This window comes from Phalacrocorax aristotelis, chromosome W (genome assembly GCF_949628215.1).
Source record: "Phalacrocorax aristotelis chromosome W, bGulAri2.1, whole genome shotgun sequence".
Classification (NCBI taxonomy): Eukaryota; Metazoa; Chordata; class Aves; order Suliformes; family Phalacrocoracidae; genus Phalacrocorax; species Phalacrocorax aristotelis.
The window spans coordinates 20,922,898-20,940,327 of record NC_134310.1 but is presented as its reverse complement, the minus strand read 5'-3'; the positions used below and the strand labels follow the sequence as shown (position 1 = coordinate 20,940,327).

Below are 17,430 nucleotides of genomic sequence, written 5' to 3'. Positions count from 1 at the left end.
TCCTACCCCTATTATACGTTTTCCCATGGCGAGGGGCCAAGTTGGTGGCCACCATTCGAGTGGCATCACTGTGACATCCGCCCCGGTATCCACTAACATTCCCAGGCATATCTGTGCTGGGCAACTCGGCTTTTGTGGGGTAATCATCACCGCCGCCATGGGTCTCTCATTACAGCCTATGACCAAGGCCACGCGGGGGCCGTAACCTGCAAATCTTGCTGGTTCTGCTCCCCTGCCTGAAGGTTCACTCCCCCTTGGCCCGCTACGGTGGGCCAAGCTCCTGGCACTGGCACCATGATGGGGGCCATTTGACTCACAGGAGGCACGAATCCCCCTCGCTTCGCCCTCCTTTGGCCGTTTCCCGGCGTCGTAGCTGGACAATCTCTTGCCATGTGTCCTGGCTTCCCACACACCCAGCACCTCCCTACTGGGCGCGCTCCTCCTCCATTACGTCCTCCCCTTTCCCCTAGTGGGCACCCAGCTTTAAAGTGCCCTAGCTGTCCACACAAATGACATCTCGGCCCCACCCCCGCCGCTTGCACCATCACCCTTTCTTCGCTTCCACAGTCAGGGTTCTGGCAGATGTGCGCTCCCACACCGCCATGCTGATTCAACGCCTCCTGGCGCAAGACATGCCTGATGGTTTGACCCAATGATGCCCCCACCGCCAGGGTGCGGAGGACATCTTGTGTTTGCGGATTTGCTTGACTACGGAGGCAATCCATAAGGACTGCCTCCTTGGCTGCTGGTGGCAATTCTGATTCCATAATAGCCTTCTGCAACCTGTCACAAAACGTTGTAAATGGCTCTGCTAGTCCTTGCTGTATCTTTTGCCAAGGTTCCGCTCTTTTTTCGTACCTGCCCACTTCTCTATACGCTCTGCGGGAACTCTCCGTTACCGCTTGCAGCTCCCTGCCCCTCAATGCCACTGCTTGTAACTGTGGGGTTTCCAGCCCTTGACCTCTTCCAGTAAGCCAGTCAAGAGTGGTCCCTCTCAGCAGGTGGCTTGGAGCCGCCGCCGCTTGCTGTACGAGGGCATGGCAGGCACTGTTCATCGCCTCCTTCCAAAGTATGTACATTGTGGGAGCCAATATCGCTTTCGCCAACTGCCTAGCATCAGAGGGGGTCAACGGCACTGTGTGCACAGAGTCTATCAGCAATCCTACCCCTTCATCCTTTAGCCCCTTTTCCCTAATTTCTCGCCATAAACTTCGCACTAGCTCTACCCCTCCTCCTGGAGCTATCCGGACAGGGAATATCCCGGGCATCTCTATCCTTACTCCATCTAGGCTACAATCTCTGGCTATCAGCCGCCAGTTAGGTAACTCGACTGACTGTCGCTGGGGCGCCCCCTTCGTTAAGAGTCCTGTCTGCCGCCGAGTTACTTCCCCTAGTGCGCGCATAGCCTGCTGCAGCTGCCGCAGCACTTCCTCTGCAGACCCCTCTGGAGCTGCAGCTCTTCGGACCTCCCCTTTTGGCAATCTCTCTCTTCCCTCCTGATTGGTCCTCCGAATCCCTGCTGCCTTATGCCTCTTTTTTGCGAGCTGAAGGCAATCGGCCCCATCTTCCCACATGTGGACATCATTTTTTCCCTCAACTTCTGATTCGCTGCTACTCGAGCTTGATCTATACCCGCCCTGTCCTCCCCTCCAGGCACCCCAATCCTCCTCCTCGCCTGACTCCCATCTCAAGGGTTGCCCCGGGAGCCAGTCTCGAGGGTCGGGCAGAGGGCGGTGCCGCTGCCGGCGCCGCTCGTCCTTCTCCTTCCGCTCCGTCACTCCCGCTGCGTCCGCCGCTGCGTCCCCCTCTCCGCGCGCAAGTACCCGCGCCTGTGCCAAATCATCCCAGGGGCATTCCAAGGGTCCTGTTGGCTCAACAGGGAACACCGCCGCTTCCCGATCCGCCTCTTTGGGAGCCTCAGACTGAGTAGTTGGCCAGGCTACTCCATCCGAACTCCCCGCTTCTTCCCCATCCCCCGCGATGCTTGCCCCTGTCTGTGTCCCCACTGCCCCTCCTGGGTCTATTTCCGGGCTGCTGTTGACTGTGGCACCGTGCAGGCACAGCCGCGCCTGCCGCCCCGTCTCCTGATCCTCCCAAGCTTTCAATAGCAATCGGTGTATTTTTCCCCAGAGCTGTATGTACTGGGGTTTTCCCATCATAGCCCTTTCGGCTAACTCCTCTTTAATTCTCGCCCAATTATCTTTATTAAATATGTCTGCGGGACTCCGTATGAGCCCCTGCGTAGTCATCCATTGGATACCCTTTGAGGTAGGCGCCTTCGAAATCGAAGTTCCATATTCCTTCCTCAATCCCTTCGGTACCTTTACGACTGTACCCATTGCGCGTCCGCCGTCCTGCGGCTCACCGTCCCACCCTTGCGTGCCCCAAGCTATCATTTCTCCCCGGCGAACTTGCCATGTCGCCCCGCCGATCACGTCGGGGTCACGACTTGTTGCTGTACGCTTCTGTGGGAGAACTTATCTTGGGCCGCATATCTCCGGGACACAGGGCTCTACCCACCCTGGGGACAGTGATGCACAGACATCAATATGATGGATACAAAATGTCTGTTTATTTAACTGCGTCACACGCTTATATAGCTCTTGCGCTTCCTGTTCCTGCCACTCCTATGGGGAGGAGTCTATCTTTCCGTCACATCCCGTGATCTTCCGGTCGCTGATCCCTGTCTATTCCCCTACAGGTATGCATGGGCCAGGCCCCAGTATGTTGCAGTTATCTGTGTCTCTCTGGAGTTCCCAGCATAACAACATACTTTCTCCAAATATTCTACTACTTTTTCAGGATTCTGCACTTGTTCGGGGGTGAAACTCCAAAACACTGGGGGTGCCCACTGCCCTAGGTATTTGCCCATGCTATCCCACATGCCCTGCCACTCGTAACTATCAAGCCTTGGGGCAGATTTCTGGGTGATATTCTTAAGTTGCTTAGTCAAACCAAAACAACATGCCCAAAAACTAACAATAAGTGCACCTTAACCACCCAAGGATGTTCAAGATACAAAAAGGTGGTTGTAATAGAGGCAGAGACATCATAGAACAAATTTGCAAAGGTACTATTCTGGATTTCCTCCATATAAAATCTCTCAGAGGAGGAGGTATAATTGCTAATTGCCTCAACAAGGTGGCATCCAAAGTACAGTAACGGTTTCAGCAAAAACCCCAAATACCAGATAAAGCTGAAAACGAGTGTTTGTATAACAAATCTCGTAGGCACTCGTAGGGGGAGTGAGCGAGCGAATCTGTGGGGCTGAGCTGCCGGCTAAACCACGACAAGACACGTAAAGCCAGAGTGTTTTATTTAAACTTGTTTGCCTTTTCATTCAAGTCATGCCACTACTGGCGAGATGAGTTCAATATGCCCGAAGTTCTGCTGCACTGTTTTTGACTTTTACCAGTTTACTATTTGTTCCTGGAGAGAGGAGGGGAGGGAAGGAGGGAGGCCAAGGAGCTCCCACTGGCAAGTATGTAAAGAACAGGAGTAGTTTAGCATCCTTAGAGAAGGATTTGATGTTTGATTTCACTCTCTTTACTGTACTAAGGTGAACTGACAGTTTAATTTTATGTAATTACTGTCTAGTTTTTAGAAAGTTCAATTGAATTATATCAGATGCTGCTGAGAGTAATTTTTCGTAGCAGTTCTTGTGAGGATTTTCCCTATCTTATTCCTTGTTAAAGTCAGCTAATATTTTTAGGGTGTTTTTGTGTTCCTTCAATTTTTATCTCTGTTAGGTTTATTTGTTGAGGGCTCACAAGACAAGCATTAGTAGAGGAGGGTATCCTACTACTGACTATATAAAATGTTATAAGCCTTTTTTTTTCCAGATTGGAATCTCCTAAACCCATATGTCCTTCACAAAAATACCTAAGAATATTACCAGTATCAAATGTTCCTCTCTTGATCTTGAACATCAACAGAAGAATTGACTGATATTCATAGCTTGAAACACTCCTGGCCTTATAATTTAAAGACGAGGAGGTCAATTTTATGTAATAACTAAGGGTTAGAGAAATGAATTCTAGTACCTGGTCTGCGGTCTCAAATAATCAATTGATTATTGTGGGAAAGATAACCTCGTGCCTCTTGTTGAGAAGGACCTGGGAGTGCTGATGGACAGCAAGTTGACCATGAGCCAGCAACGTGCCCTTGTGGCCAAGAAGGCTAACAGTATCCTGGGCTGCATTAAAAGGAGTGTGGCTAGCAGATCGAGAGAGGTTATCCTCCCCCTCTACTCTGCCCTGGTGAGACCACATTTGGAGTACTGTGTCCAGTTTTGGGCCCCCCAGTTTAAGAAGGATGTGGAACTGCTTGAGCAAGTCCAGCTGAGAGCAACCAAGATGATCAGGGGACTGGAGCATCTCCCTTATGAGGAAAGGCTGAGAGACACCTGGGTTTGTTTAGCCTGGAGAAGAGAAGACTGAGGGGGGATTTCATCAATACCTATAAATATCTAAAGGGTGGGTGTCAGGATGATGGGACTAGGCTCTTTTCATTAGTGCCCAATGACAGGACAAGGGGCAATGGGCACAAGTTGGAACACAGGAAGTTCCAGCTAAACATGAGAAAAAACTTCTTTACTGTGAGGGTGACAGAGCAGCGGAACAGGCTGCCCAGAGAGGCTGTGGAGTCTCCTTCCCTGGAGACATTCAAAACCTGCCTGGACGCATTCCTGTACCCCCTGCTCTAGGTGTCCCTGCTCAAGTAGGGGGGTTAGACAAGATGATCTCCAGAGGTCCCTTCCAACCCCTACCATTCTGTGATTCTGCGATAGCTTCTTGAGTCAGTGTGGATGTTGGTGCCTCTTAATTATATGCAGACTTAAGCTCAAGTGAAAACACTTACACTGCAGTACATAGTTGGCTGGCTAGGATTTTGGTGAATAGTCCTGTTCATATGAAGTTTAGGCTCCTAATGGTAATGTATATATTCAGGATTTGTTGGTGTTTCAGTCTGTGCTCTAATATTTTCTTTAAGGGAGAAAGAAGAGCTTATGATACATTTCCAGAGCTGCTTTAGCTGGTGTAAGTTGGAGCAGTCCTGACTTTGCAGCTATGGTCAGAGGATGGGAGGAAGTGTCCTGTCCCTCCTCTGACACTAGCAGTTGCGTAGCTGGGAGATGAGCAGGTTCAGGTAACTGACCCATGCAAAATCTAATTCAGCCAGGGGAAGCAGGATGATGGCAGCCCCAATGTGAATCAACTTCAGTTTTATAAAACTAGACTTATAAAATACATTTTTTTCTTTTATTGGCATTTAAAAATTAAAAATCAAGCATGAAATTGTATAAAAAGCCTAAGAACTATTATTTTACAAGTCTTTTACATGAACCCTTTTTTAACGAGTTCCATTGTATTTTTCTTAGGATATCACTGCTTTAACCAGTTGTGCTGGTTTTGGCTGGGATAGAGTTAATTTTCTTCATAGTAGCTAGTATGGGGCTATGTTTTGGATTTGTGCTAAAAACAGTGTTGATAATACTGTTGATTGATACTGGGATGTTTTTGTTATTGCTGAGCAGTGCTTACACAGAGTCAAGTCCTTTTCTGCTTCTCACACTGCCCTGCCAGCGGGTAGGCTGGGGGTGCACAAGAAGCTGGGAGGGGACACAGCTGGGACAGCTGACCCCAACTGACCAAAGGGATATTCCATACCATATGACATCATGCTCAGTATATAAACTAGGGGTGAGGTTGGTGGGGGAGCTGTTGCTCACAGGGACTGGCTGGGCGTCAGTCAGTTGGTGGTGAGCAGTTGCTTTCATTTGCATCACTTGTCTTTCTTGGGTTTTATTTCTCTCTGTTTTCTCACTTTTACCCTTCTGATTCTCTTCCCCCATCTCGCTGGCGGGGAGTGAGTGAGCAGTTGTGTGGTGCTTAGTTGCCGGCTGGGGTTAAGCCATGTCATCGATGATCCAGATGAGCATATCAAAACAAGAAAAGTTCACATTTTTGTTCCAACACAATGTAATGCAGGCAGGAGTGAAAAATACAAAGAAATGGAAGATGGAATTTATTAACAGGGAGTGCTGGGAGAACCCTTTAATTGGTTGTGCATCTACATGAGTAGTTACTGAATTTGGAAATACTTTTCTTCTATATTTGGCTCTTACTAGTCATGTAAATTTTAAGTTTGAAATGTCCTTTCTACCTGTAAATCTACTTGTGTTTTAACAGTGCTTACAGTGAGTGGTTGAGTTTGTTAGTCATATGTTTAAAAGCAGATTTTAGAATCATAGAATCATTTAGGTTGGAAAAGGCCCTTAAGATTGAGTCCAACTATTAACCTAACACTACCAAGTCCACCACTAAACCATGTCCCTAGGCACCATGTCTACACGTCTTTTAAATACCTCCAGGGATGGTGACTCCACCACTTCCCTCAGCAGCCTGTTCCAATGCTTGACAACCCTTTTGGTGAAGAAATTTTTCCTAATATCGAATCTAAACCTCTCCTGGCACAACTTGAGGCCATTTCCTCTTGTCCTATCACTTGCTACTTGGGGAAAGAGACTGACACCCACCTTGCTACAACCTCCTTTCAGGTAGTTGTAGAGAGTGACAAGGTCTCCCCTCAGCCTCCTCTTCAGACTAAACAACCTCAGTTCCCTCAATCTCTCCTCGTAAGATTTTCTCTCTAGACCCTTCACCAGCTTTGTTGCTCTTCTTTGGACACGCTCTAGCACCTCAATGTCCTTCTTGTAGTGAGGGGCCCAAAACTGAACACAATATTTGAGGTGCAGCCTCACTTCCCTACTCCTGCTGGAGTATTCCTGATACACACTATTCCTGATACAAGCCAGGATGCTGTTGGCCTTCTTGACCACATGGGCACACTGCTGGCTCATGTTCAGCCGGCTGTCAACCACCATCCCCAGGTCCTTTTCCGCCCGGCAGCTTTCCAGCCACTCTTCCCCAAGCCTGTAGCATTGCGTGGGGTTGTTGTGACACAAGTGCAGGACCCCTCACTTGACCTTGTTAAACCGCATACAATTGATCTCGGCCCATTGATCCAGCCTGTCCAGATCCCTCTGCAGAGCCTTTCTACCCTCAAGAAGATCAACACTCCTGCCCAACTTAATGTCAAACTTACTGTGGGTGCACTCAATCCCCTCATCCAGAACATTGATAAAGATATTAAACAGAACTGACCCCAACTGAACACCACCTGTGACCGGCTGCCAACTGGATTTAACTCCATTTACCACAACTCTTTGGGTCCAGCCATCCAGCCAGTTTTTAACCCGGTGAAGAGTATGCCCATTCAAGCCATGAGCCGCCAGTTTCTCCAGGAGATTGCTGTAGGAAAGGGTGTCAAAGGCTTTACTAAAGTCCAGGTAAACCACATCCACAGCCTTTCCTTCATCCATTAGGCCAGTCACCTGGTCATAGAAGGAGATCAGGTTGGTCAGGCAGGACCTGCCTTTCCTAAACCCATGCTGACTGGGCCTGATCATCTAGTTATCCTGCATGTGCTGCATGATGACACTCAAGATGATCTGCTCCATAACTTTCCCCAGCACTGAGGTCAGTCTGACAGGCCTGTAGTTCCCCGAATCCTCCTTCTACCCCTTCTTGTAGATGGGCGTCACATCAGCAAGCCTCCAGTCAACTAGGACCTCCCTAGTTAGCCAGGACTGCTGATAAATGACTGAAAGTGACTTGGTGAGCACTTCCGCCAGCTCCCTCAGTTCCCTTGGGTGGATCTCATCCAGGCCCATAGACTTGTGTGTGTCTAAGTGGTGTAGCAGGTCACTAACCATTTCCCCTTGGATTATGGGGGCTTCATTCTGCTCCCTATCCCTGTCTTCCAGCTCAGGGGGATGGGTATCCAGAGAACAACTGGTTTTACTATTAAAGAGTGAGGATGGAGATTCTCCTTAGCCCTCCTTCTGTTATTAATGTATTTATAGAAAGATTTTTACTGTCTTTTACTGCAGTAGCCATATTAAGTTCTAGTTGGGCTTTGGCCCTTCTAATTTTCTCCCTGCATAGCCTCATGACATCCTTGTAGTCCTCCTGACTTGCTTTACCCTTCTTCCAAAGCCCATAAACTCTCATTTTTTTTTCCTGAGTTCCAGCCAAAGCTCTCTGTTCAGCCAGGCCAGTGGTCTTCCCCGCCAGCTCATCTTTCAGCACATAGGGACAGCCTGCTCCCGCGCCTTTAAGATTTCCTTCTTGAAGAATATCCAGCCTTCCTGGACTCCTTTGCCCTTCAGGACTGCCTCCCAAGAGACTCTGTCAATCAGGTTCCTAAACAGGCCAAAGTCCAAGGTAGCAGTTTTGCTGACCCCCCCCCCTCCTTACTACTCCAAGAATTTAAAACTCTATCATTTCATGATTGCTGTGTCCAAGACGGCCTCCAACCATCGCATCACCCACAAGTCCTTCTCTGTTCACAAACAACAGGTCCAGCAGGGCCCCTTCCCTAGTTGGCTCACTCGCCAGCTGTGTCAGGAAGTTACCTTCCACACACTCCAAGAACTTCCTAGACTGCTTCCTCTCTTCTGTATTGTATTTCCATCAGACATCTGGTAAATTGAAGTCCCCCATGAGAACAAGGGCTAGTGACTCTGAGACTTCTCCCAGCTGCTTACAGAATATTTCATCTGCCTCTTCATCCTGGTTGGTTGGTCTATAACAGATTCCCACCATGACATCTGCCTTGTTGGCCTTCCCCCTGATTCCTACTCATAAACACTCGACTCTATCGTCACCATCATCAAGTTCTAGACAGTTAAAATACTCCATAACATACAGGGCTACCCCCACCGCCTCTCCTTCCTTGCCTATCCCTTCTGAAGAGTTTATAGCCATCCATTGCAGCATTCCATCTGTGTGAGTCATCCCACCATGTTTCTGTGATTGCAACTATATCACAGTTTTTCATCTGCCCAATGGCTTCCAACTTCTGTTTGTTGCCTATGCTGCTTGCATTGGTGTAGATGCACTTCAGTTGGCTATTGATCCTGCCAGCTTTTTTTGGGGGGAAGCCCTAATTCCTATGTGCCTGTTCTCAGGTGCTTCCATGGTTTCTAACACATCAATAACCCTTACGTCTTTGCTGCTGTGCAGATCTCCACCCCCTACCTCCACTGAGATGTCTAAGGTGCTGTGTGCATTAGTACAGAGATATTTCAAATGTGCTCCAGGGTACTCAGCACATTGTGGAGCAGACTGAGGGACCTCACTAGCATACTGTCCCTCAAACGTTGGCATGCCACCCCCAGACTTATCCCTAGTGAGCCTGGTTTTATCCCTTTCCCCCTTTAAATCTAGTTTAAAGCTCTTTCAATGAGCCCTGCTAACTCCTGTGCAAAGATCCTTTTCCCCCTTTGAGACAGGTGTACCCCATCTGTCACCAGCAGGCCTGGTGTTGTGTAGACCGACCTGTGATCAAAAAACCCCAAATTCTGCTGGTGACACCAGCCTCGGAGCCAGGTATTGATCATCTGGGTCTTCCCGTTTCTTCCAACATCATTCCCTGCAACTAGAAGGACAGAGGGAAAAAACCACTTGTGCTCCCTATCCTTTAGCCAGTCATCCCAAGGCCCTGAATCTCTTTTGATTGCCCTTGGACTTCTTGTTACAACTTCATCACTGCCTACATGAAAAAGCAATAAGGGATAATAATCCAAGAGCCGTACCAGGGTAGGAAGTTTTCTTGTCACATCTTTAACCCAGGCCCCAGGGAGGCAGCAGACTTCCCTAAGAAGTAGGTCCCATCTGCATATTGGGCCTTCTGTTTCCTTCAGAAGAGAGTTTCCTATGATAGTAACTTATCTTTTTTTCTTAATGGAAGTGGTTTTGACACAGGGCATAGGCCAACTTAACCTTGGCAACACCTCCAACCTAGATGGACCATCATCCTCATCACTGTTTGATTCTACTTGCAGAGCCTCATACCTATTATACAAGGGCACCTGGGAAGGTGGGGTAGTCACAGAGGAGATGCACTTCTTGTGCCAGGCGGGAACTTGTCACCATTGCCCCCTATACCTTAAGTCACCATGTTCTGCCAGGTGGAGAGAGGACAGGGAATCCTCCATATTGTTTGTACTGTCTGCCTGACAGGTCTGTCCCAGGGATGGTAGGGTGCAGCTCCAGTAATCTCCCTCTCTCTCACATCCTCCCTGATACTCCTCAACCTACTCATCTCCTCCCAGAGCTCTGCCACTAAGCTGAGGAATTCCTCTACCAAGGCACACCTCCCACAGGTGTACTCATTACTGCCTGCCTGTACTGGCATAAGGGTAGGGCACACCCTGCAGCCTGACACCTGGGTAGCAGTATGTTCCCATCACAGCTCTGTCTGTGAAGTTGCATCAGTTGCAGCAGGTGCATAGTTTAGAGAGGACATGACCTTCTGCTGGGTAGATACCGTTGTTCCCTGATCGAGACGGCAGAGTTACAGCACCCTTGTACAAACTGCCACGCTGACCTTGCTGATGTGCTGGGTTTCTTTTATAGGTGTGGGAGCTTGGCTGCTGTTGCTTTCTGGTCTCATCTAGCTCCTGTCAGCCACTCTTGTGGGAGCTGATGCCTTCTGGCGGGTTTCTCCACTCCCCTGAGGTTTCCCTGGTTCAGGAAATTCCCCTGTGCACCACGCTAGAGTGTTCCGCTGCAGATCGTGCTGGCACTGGAGCTGCTCGCCTTGGCAACTGAGCTCAGCTCACAAAGTCATCCGGAAGAGTTTGAAAAAAAGTGTTAACAGCCAGAGATTTCAGCTATTATATCTGTGGTGATATTATTGTATGGCAGCATCAGGAAAAGGTTATTAGTTACCTGAAGAAGTAAATCCTTCTCAGCTCTCAGTTGCATGTTTTAAATTTGGTTAAGCATAAAACTTAGCTTCTGGATTTTTTTACAAAGTTTTATAAATATCCTGAAGATCTGAAATGAGGAGCCATAACTATTGAAAAGAAAATAAACTATTTCACTGTTTGTTTCAATGTTGCTATTATTAGTAGTAAAAAAATCTTAAATATGCCAAAATCCAGAAAAGTGCTAATGTTAGCTAACTATGCTATAATTTGGAGATGTAAGTATAACTTAGATCCAACTAACTTTTTTTTTCTCCTAAATAAATATGCTACTTATATTTTACAGTGTGGTTAGAATTCCTGTAAACTGTGAGGACTCTGCCAGCAATTCTCCTGACAATATTTTAGGTTTTTTTAAGCTGTCTTGTTTGAGGCATATTCAGAAAAGTTAATTATTCTGCATAAACAAAAATCAACCACTGGAGAATATTTTTCAAACCTCAAAAAGAATACAGTGTGCTTATAGAAGATGTCTGGCTGCAATCATATTAGCACTTATGATCAAAGAACACAGAATTCTGATTTTAAAAAACCCTAAAACCTTAAATATGAAATATTTTGAGGAAACCTTTTTTGAGATTTATTCTAAATTTGGTCATAGAATGATTTTTTGTTTTCTTAAATGTATGCTGAAATCTTAGGTCAGAATAACTGTGAAATCAAATCTTTCTGTTATGTTGGTTTCCCATAAAAAAAATTGAGGAGGCTCACAACCTGTAATATCTCAGCTGTGTTGATATTGCAAAGGAATTAGGGAAGCCAAGCTCAACTATCATTAGATAAGAAAAAATACTGAATAGGAATTAAAATATTAACTGTATTGAAACAGCCTGTTAAAATACCTGTTTTAAAGCTTTAAGCCTATATATAACAATGACCTCATCTTAAGCAGGTCCCAGGGTTTTTCACCCTTTCATCTTAAGCATATTTGTTTCAGAGGATAAGACTTCAATGATTTAATACATGTATGGCTTGGATGACTTGACTATTGCAAGTAGCTACTACATTTAGCAAATAATGACCAGGTTGTTTCACAATGGCCTAAATTAATTAAATGATAGACTGTTGACCATACACCTTTCCCTCCTGTCTTGTATGCCCCTCAAAGTGTCTAGCCACTGAAGTATGGTCTATTTATACCTCTTCACAGATTACAATACTGTAGCAGGTGCCAGTAACACTTGCTTTATTTCAGGTTGAATTTAACTTTTCTTCTAATCCCCTTTTGTTTTTCAGCTGACTTTAAACTCCCCAGACAAATTATTTTCTGAGTGGGATTTTGCATGATCTCAGCCAAAATAGTGGCTTTTAGCCTTTCTAACAGTTATAACCATTTGTGTTAAATAAACCACCTAGAAAAATGAGCTGTGGTATTAAGGACTTACCTGTATGTTAAATTGCCCTGGAGTGAGCTTATTGTGGGAATTTAAAATGGAATTGCTGTTTTGAATTAATCCATCTCTGCATGCATTTTTATTTTGGGGTAGGGAAAGGAATAATTTCTGTGTAAGCAAGCTCCAGATAGGCCAAAAAGCGAGTGCTGTGTTGAGAATTGACACGGCTAGGTCAATGATTTTGTAAACTAGTTTGTATCTTTCTGTTTTTTAAGGAATTCTTGCAAAACTATTAGTGGACACTCTGGTAATTTCAAATTACTGTTCAACACCCTAAGAAGAGTTCAGATTTAATTTCTGCAAAGAACAATTCTTAGAAGGTTTCCCATTTACTTTTTAATAATGTAATGAGATTAGTGGATTAGAGCCCTTTAGGGGCTAGGGATTAGAGCCCTTTTCCTCTGAACTCTTATTTACCTGTAGGTCTTTGCTATATTTCTGTCATTTTACAGTCTCGTTTGCTTTTTTGCTATGTTTGTTGTCATCTCATCTTGGATATGGTTTTCTTCAGTGAAAATTAACCAGCTGTAGATCTAAATAAAATGGACCCATGGCATTTTTTTTTAATTGGGAGCTTTCATTGCAGGAATGCCTATGGATAGTTCTTGAGTACATCTTTTAAAATAAAGCTGTAAACAAAGAAACACGGAAAATGCATGGTTTCCATTGTACAGGATCTCATAAGAGAACAAAATCTGGAATCCCAGTTTGTAGTGACTGATAGACAGCTTAGAGCATAGGAAATCCTGCAGCACTGTTAATAACACTATCAGGACATCATCCTGGCCCTTCTGAACTCCAGAGTTTGCTCACAGATTATCACAAATTAAAACACATGGATAGCTCATTTATGGAAAAAAATCAAAAAGCTGTATTTAAATTGGACGAAAGATGATCCCACATGAAAACAGGACAAATCATTTCTGCACAATCCTCGTTTCCAAACTGCTTCTGTCTTGGAAGGTTTTCACTAAACTTGCGGTACTGAACAGGTACCATTCCCTCACTAGACCTCAGACTTAAACTTCTTTGTTTCCCACTTAGCAGCACTGAGTAGATTTTAACAACTCCAATAGTGGAAGATAAGAACAATAAGCAAAAGCTGTCTCAATGCTGCCATATACTTGAGTCGCTTGATTCTCCATGGACTAATTCTTAGTTCCTAATTCTCATTACTACCTTTATAAGATAAATCTTTAAATGTCTTTAAGAGACTCCATCTTAGTGCCTTGTGAAAGTGTAATTTCTGCTTTATCCTGGTTTGTTTGGTTAGGTTTTTTTATTGGGGAATATATTGGATATATAGTGAACTCCATTCTTCCATGTGTACATCAGATAAAATTACATTGTTGTCTTTGCTGGAAGCTAGATTCCCCCTCTTCCCCTCCCCCTCTGCCAGTCACAGGCTTTGTCCTTTATTGTAGAGAGTTCAATGTATCTTTGGTTGCTTTTTCTCTTCATTTACTCTTCTAGCTTCAAAGAGAGAACAGTTGAGAGGCAGCTCCTTCAATAGTTTGTTGCAATTTGGTCTTGTCATCCCAGTTGTCTCCCAGGCTTGTGTGCAGAGTTGTCTCAGAGAAGCATTTATGTAATCATTGTGCTGCTACAACCAGTATCTTATTTCTCTAAAAGTTTCATAGATAAATTTTTAGAACCCTACTTTTTTTCATCCTTTGTCGTTGTTCTTAAATTGAGCTTTTATAGCAACAAATAAGGGAGTTTGGTTTTTTAATTGAGATTTTAATTTGTTTCAAAAAGCTTTTTGCTTATTTGATTCCTTTCAGAAATGCAGTTGAGGAATAGCTGATTATCTAAAACTAACCACTATGTAATTAGTTAGCTAGCAGTTTGAATTTCTGAGCTTTGTTTTCAGTGGTGGCCTGAGATCTGCTTGCTGTACTGGAATAATTTGTGGATGTCATGATGTGACCTCAGACATAGCTGAACTTTGAGTTTGTTCACATACTTTTCAGTCTCTGATTAAGTCCTGCTCTGCTCACTTTGATACTCTGCTCTTTTCTGTATAAGATTATTCTTCCTCTAGCTGCTCTACAGACTTCTGGCCTCCTTGAATTGTTCAAAATTGCCTTAAGCCTCCCAGTCTCCCAAGAGAGGGACTACACAGCTTTAAAAATTAAAGATTGTTGCAGAGCACTTGTCTAACCATCTGCTGAAGTTATATTTGTCTAATAAAAAAACTTAAAACACTAATTTCTGCAAGGAGTTGGGAGAGAAGTTCAATAGACTGAAACAATACTCTGCACAAGGTAAGTGTTAATCCTGGAAATAATAAAAAATAAAGGGATTTTGAATGGCTGGAATTTAGAAATGCTGCTTGTGAGGTGTTGTACTACAAAAAGTTGTGTAATATAGCATTTGGCTAGAGTTTGAGATAGTTATAATTATTTATATTTCAAATATGCTTAAAATTTGTCATCTGATTTCTTACAGAGCTGATCCTTTATCCAACATGGTTCTTACTTTCTCTACTAAAGAAGATGCCATTGCCTTTGCTGAAAAAAATGGTATTATATGTATTAAGTATGAGGGATTCAGCTTCCTATAGACAATCTTGATCTCAAAGTATTAACAACAGAAAAAGTGCAGGATAAAGTACCTTCCCTCTATTCCACAAAATTTCTAGTGCTTTACTTGTGGAGGCGGAAAACAGGGGAGTGATATTTCTGAGGATGCTGAAGGCATTGAATCTAGGCCTTCCATGTTCTGGAAAAGTGACCCAGCCTCTTAGCATTACTTTTGCAAGTATCTGTGCTTTGAATGAGAACTGAGCCTTGCTTAGGTCTTGGAGGAAAATTAATATTAATACTTTACTTTAAGATAAAACCTGAATCCTGGCCATTATATTAATGAGTTATGTCATTTCTTTGGATATGCTATATTTTGTCCCTTTGAAATGCAGATTCAAGTAAAATACTTGAGTTGTTCAGTGTATGAAGTTTATGCCTCCACTGAATTAGTAATGCGTCTCCATTGTGCGGGAAAACTACAAAGAAATTTTACCAACTAAACTAAGGCTGCGACTTAGTATTAATATTTATTAGTTCAATATTCACTTAGTTTGCACCCATAATTTTACCATAATTGAGATGTACACCACTTTTCTTTGGATACTGGCTTACCTAAATTTTATTTTTATTTAAGGTGGTATGGTTTTATGTGTATGTTATGTTCATAGTATTTTCTGTAGTAGTAGCTTCAGTACCAGATATAATTGGAAATATAAATTTTACAATATTTAGTTCTGCTTTTAGAAAGAAGTGAGAAACTTAGGCACACATTTACAATGGAACTTGGCTTCTAAACTGAGGTATTACTGAAACATGTCTTACGGTTTAGAAACACAGTATTCACCTCTCTGTCTTTCCTATATGAACCATCCAAGTTTTCCATAATGAAATTCTTTAAGAACCTCAACTTAAGTTTCTGCAAATCCTAGATATTGGAGCTATTTTGATACGATTGGGAAACCTACCAATTCTTTCTCACCTAATAACTTCAGCAACCTGAGGCAAGCTATCTTTCTGCCTGTCCCTTCTGATGTGTTTTCTAATGTAGGAATAACAGCACTGAATACAGTAACAGGAGAGATCTCTGGCCAAAATATGGCAGCTGAGGATGGTCTGAAGTCAAAACAAGGAGGAAACATTTGTAACTGGATGAAATTAAAAGTTTAGCCTGTGGACCTAGATTCTTTTTTTGTCCTGTCCGACATCACTGAGGCAGTTATTTAAAAACATACAGCTTTAGTAACAAGGATGCAGAGTTTTTCTACTCCACAATAACCTTTAGTCAGGTGATGAGGGTGTTCTTCTAGAAGCGATGAAATCTGCTTTCTATCCGCTTGGCTTATGTGACAGGCTTCTGGGCAAGAATAACCTCTCCCACCATTGTGGTATTTTTATAACAGTGACCTCTGCTCTCTGTCATGAAAAACTGAAGGTGCCTTACTCAAGGAGACTGTTCCAGAGTGTGAAATATTATCACATATGGCTGCCTCTTGCAATCAAAAGTTAGATGTAACTAACTTTGTGGATTTTGGATAGCTATGGCAGCCCAAGTCATTGTTCTGGCAGTTGTGAATCTCTTTTGGAGGCATTCAGCTCCTCTCTATCTAGTGTATAAAAAGATGAAACAATAAATTGGGGCTGTAGATTCCATTCCAGCAGCCAAGTGCCTCAAAGTTAGGTGTTATAATGCTGAATGTTGCAATACCAAATTCTGTCTCTGGATCTAGTTCTGGCTGTTTACTCAAGTTTATATTTTTAATCAGCACAGTAGGCAAAAGTCAGTGCTCTCACAGATGGAAATAATATGTTTTTAAAACCTCTAGTCCAGTATTTCTTATGGAGAATAGTTAACTTGGAAATTAACATTGGTTCAGCCTAATAAACATGAAGAAAGTGTTTGTGTGACATTTGTGATTAACAAAATTGAGACACAGTGACATGACAACTTGTGTATCTTATGAAACATGTTCTGATGTGTAGATGTATCATGAATGTTTTCTGTGAATATCTTAAATGTAAAAATTCGGATATATGTTAAACCTTTTAGGATTTATCAAGTTTTTGTTTTAAAACTAAGGAAGAAATGTATTATCTTATTAGTATCAGTTAAAACTGTATACTTACCCACTTCTAGCTTGAACTCAAGTATCTCAACTTCGAGTGAAATGTTGCAGCTAAAGAGATCAAACTTCGTAATACTGAGTGCTGCCCTGGCAACTTTCCAGGTACCTGGAGGCTGCAGCCAACTTGCATTTTGATTTACATAAACACTAATGTCTCCACCTCCTCTTTTCTGACATTTTTTAGCATTTCTCTTGCTTAACTATCACATAATTTACTTGTCTACTATCACTTCATTCCCTTCTCTTTTACTCCTAATTCTTTATGTTCTTATAAAAATGTTAAGTATTAAACTCCTTTCCAACACTGAAGTTGGTTTTGGTTTTTGGGGTTTTTTTGCTCTTCCTTTCTTCAGTCCTCCCACCCTTCTTTTTTTTCTCTAGCTTTCCAAGGTCTTCATTCTCTCCCAACCTTTTTGGATTGATCTTCTGTATACTATTTTTTTCCATGTTACCTTATCTTTATTTCTTGTCCCAGAATACACAAAATCTTTGTGCTTTTGTGATGCTATGGAGTTGTGGAGCCATGAACTTGCAAGACTGCATACAGC

General features: G+C 43.6%; 3 long non-coding RNA genes across 5 annotated transcripts in view; 2 read left to right on the top strand and 1 right to left on the bottom strand.

The window, feature by feature from the left end:
- The window catches only part of LOC142049655 (uncharacterized), a 923,484-nt gene that overhangs the window by 297,952 nt on the left and 608,102 nt on the right, over positions 1 to 17,430 (top strand). The window lies entirely within an intron of this gene.
- The window catches only part of LOC142049654 (uncharacterized), a 73,750-nt gene that overhangs the window by 55,911 nt on the left and 409 nt on the right, over positions 1 to 17,430 (top strand). For 2 of the 3 annotated variants that reach the window (XR_012657813.1, XR_012657812.1), the window contains one exon: positions 14,683 to 14,756. This is a non-coding gene — a long non-coding RNA (uncharacterized LOC142049654). Of the gene's footprint in view, positions 1 to 14,682; positions 16,985 to 17,430 lie in introns of all 3 variants that reach the window. The other variant, XR_012657811.1, reaches the window with a different exon arrangement.
- LOC142049656 (uncharacterized) lies at positions 777 to 17,404 on the bottom strand. Its single transcript, XR_012657815.1, has 2 exons — positions 17,335 to 17,404; positions 777 to 10,926 (listed from the first exon to the last, which is right to left on the bottom strand). It is a non-coding gene; the product is annotated as an uncharacterized LOC142049656 (long non-coding RNA).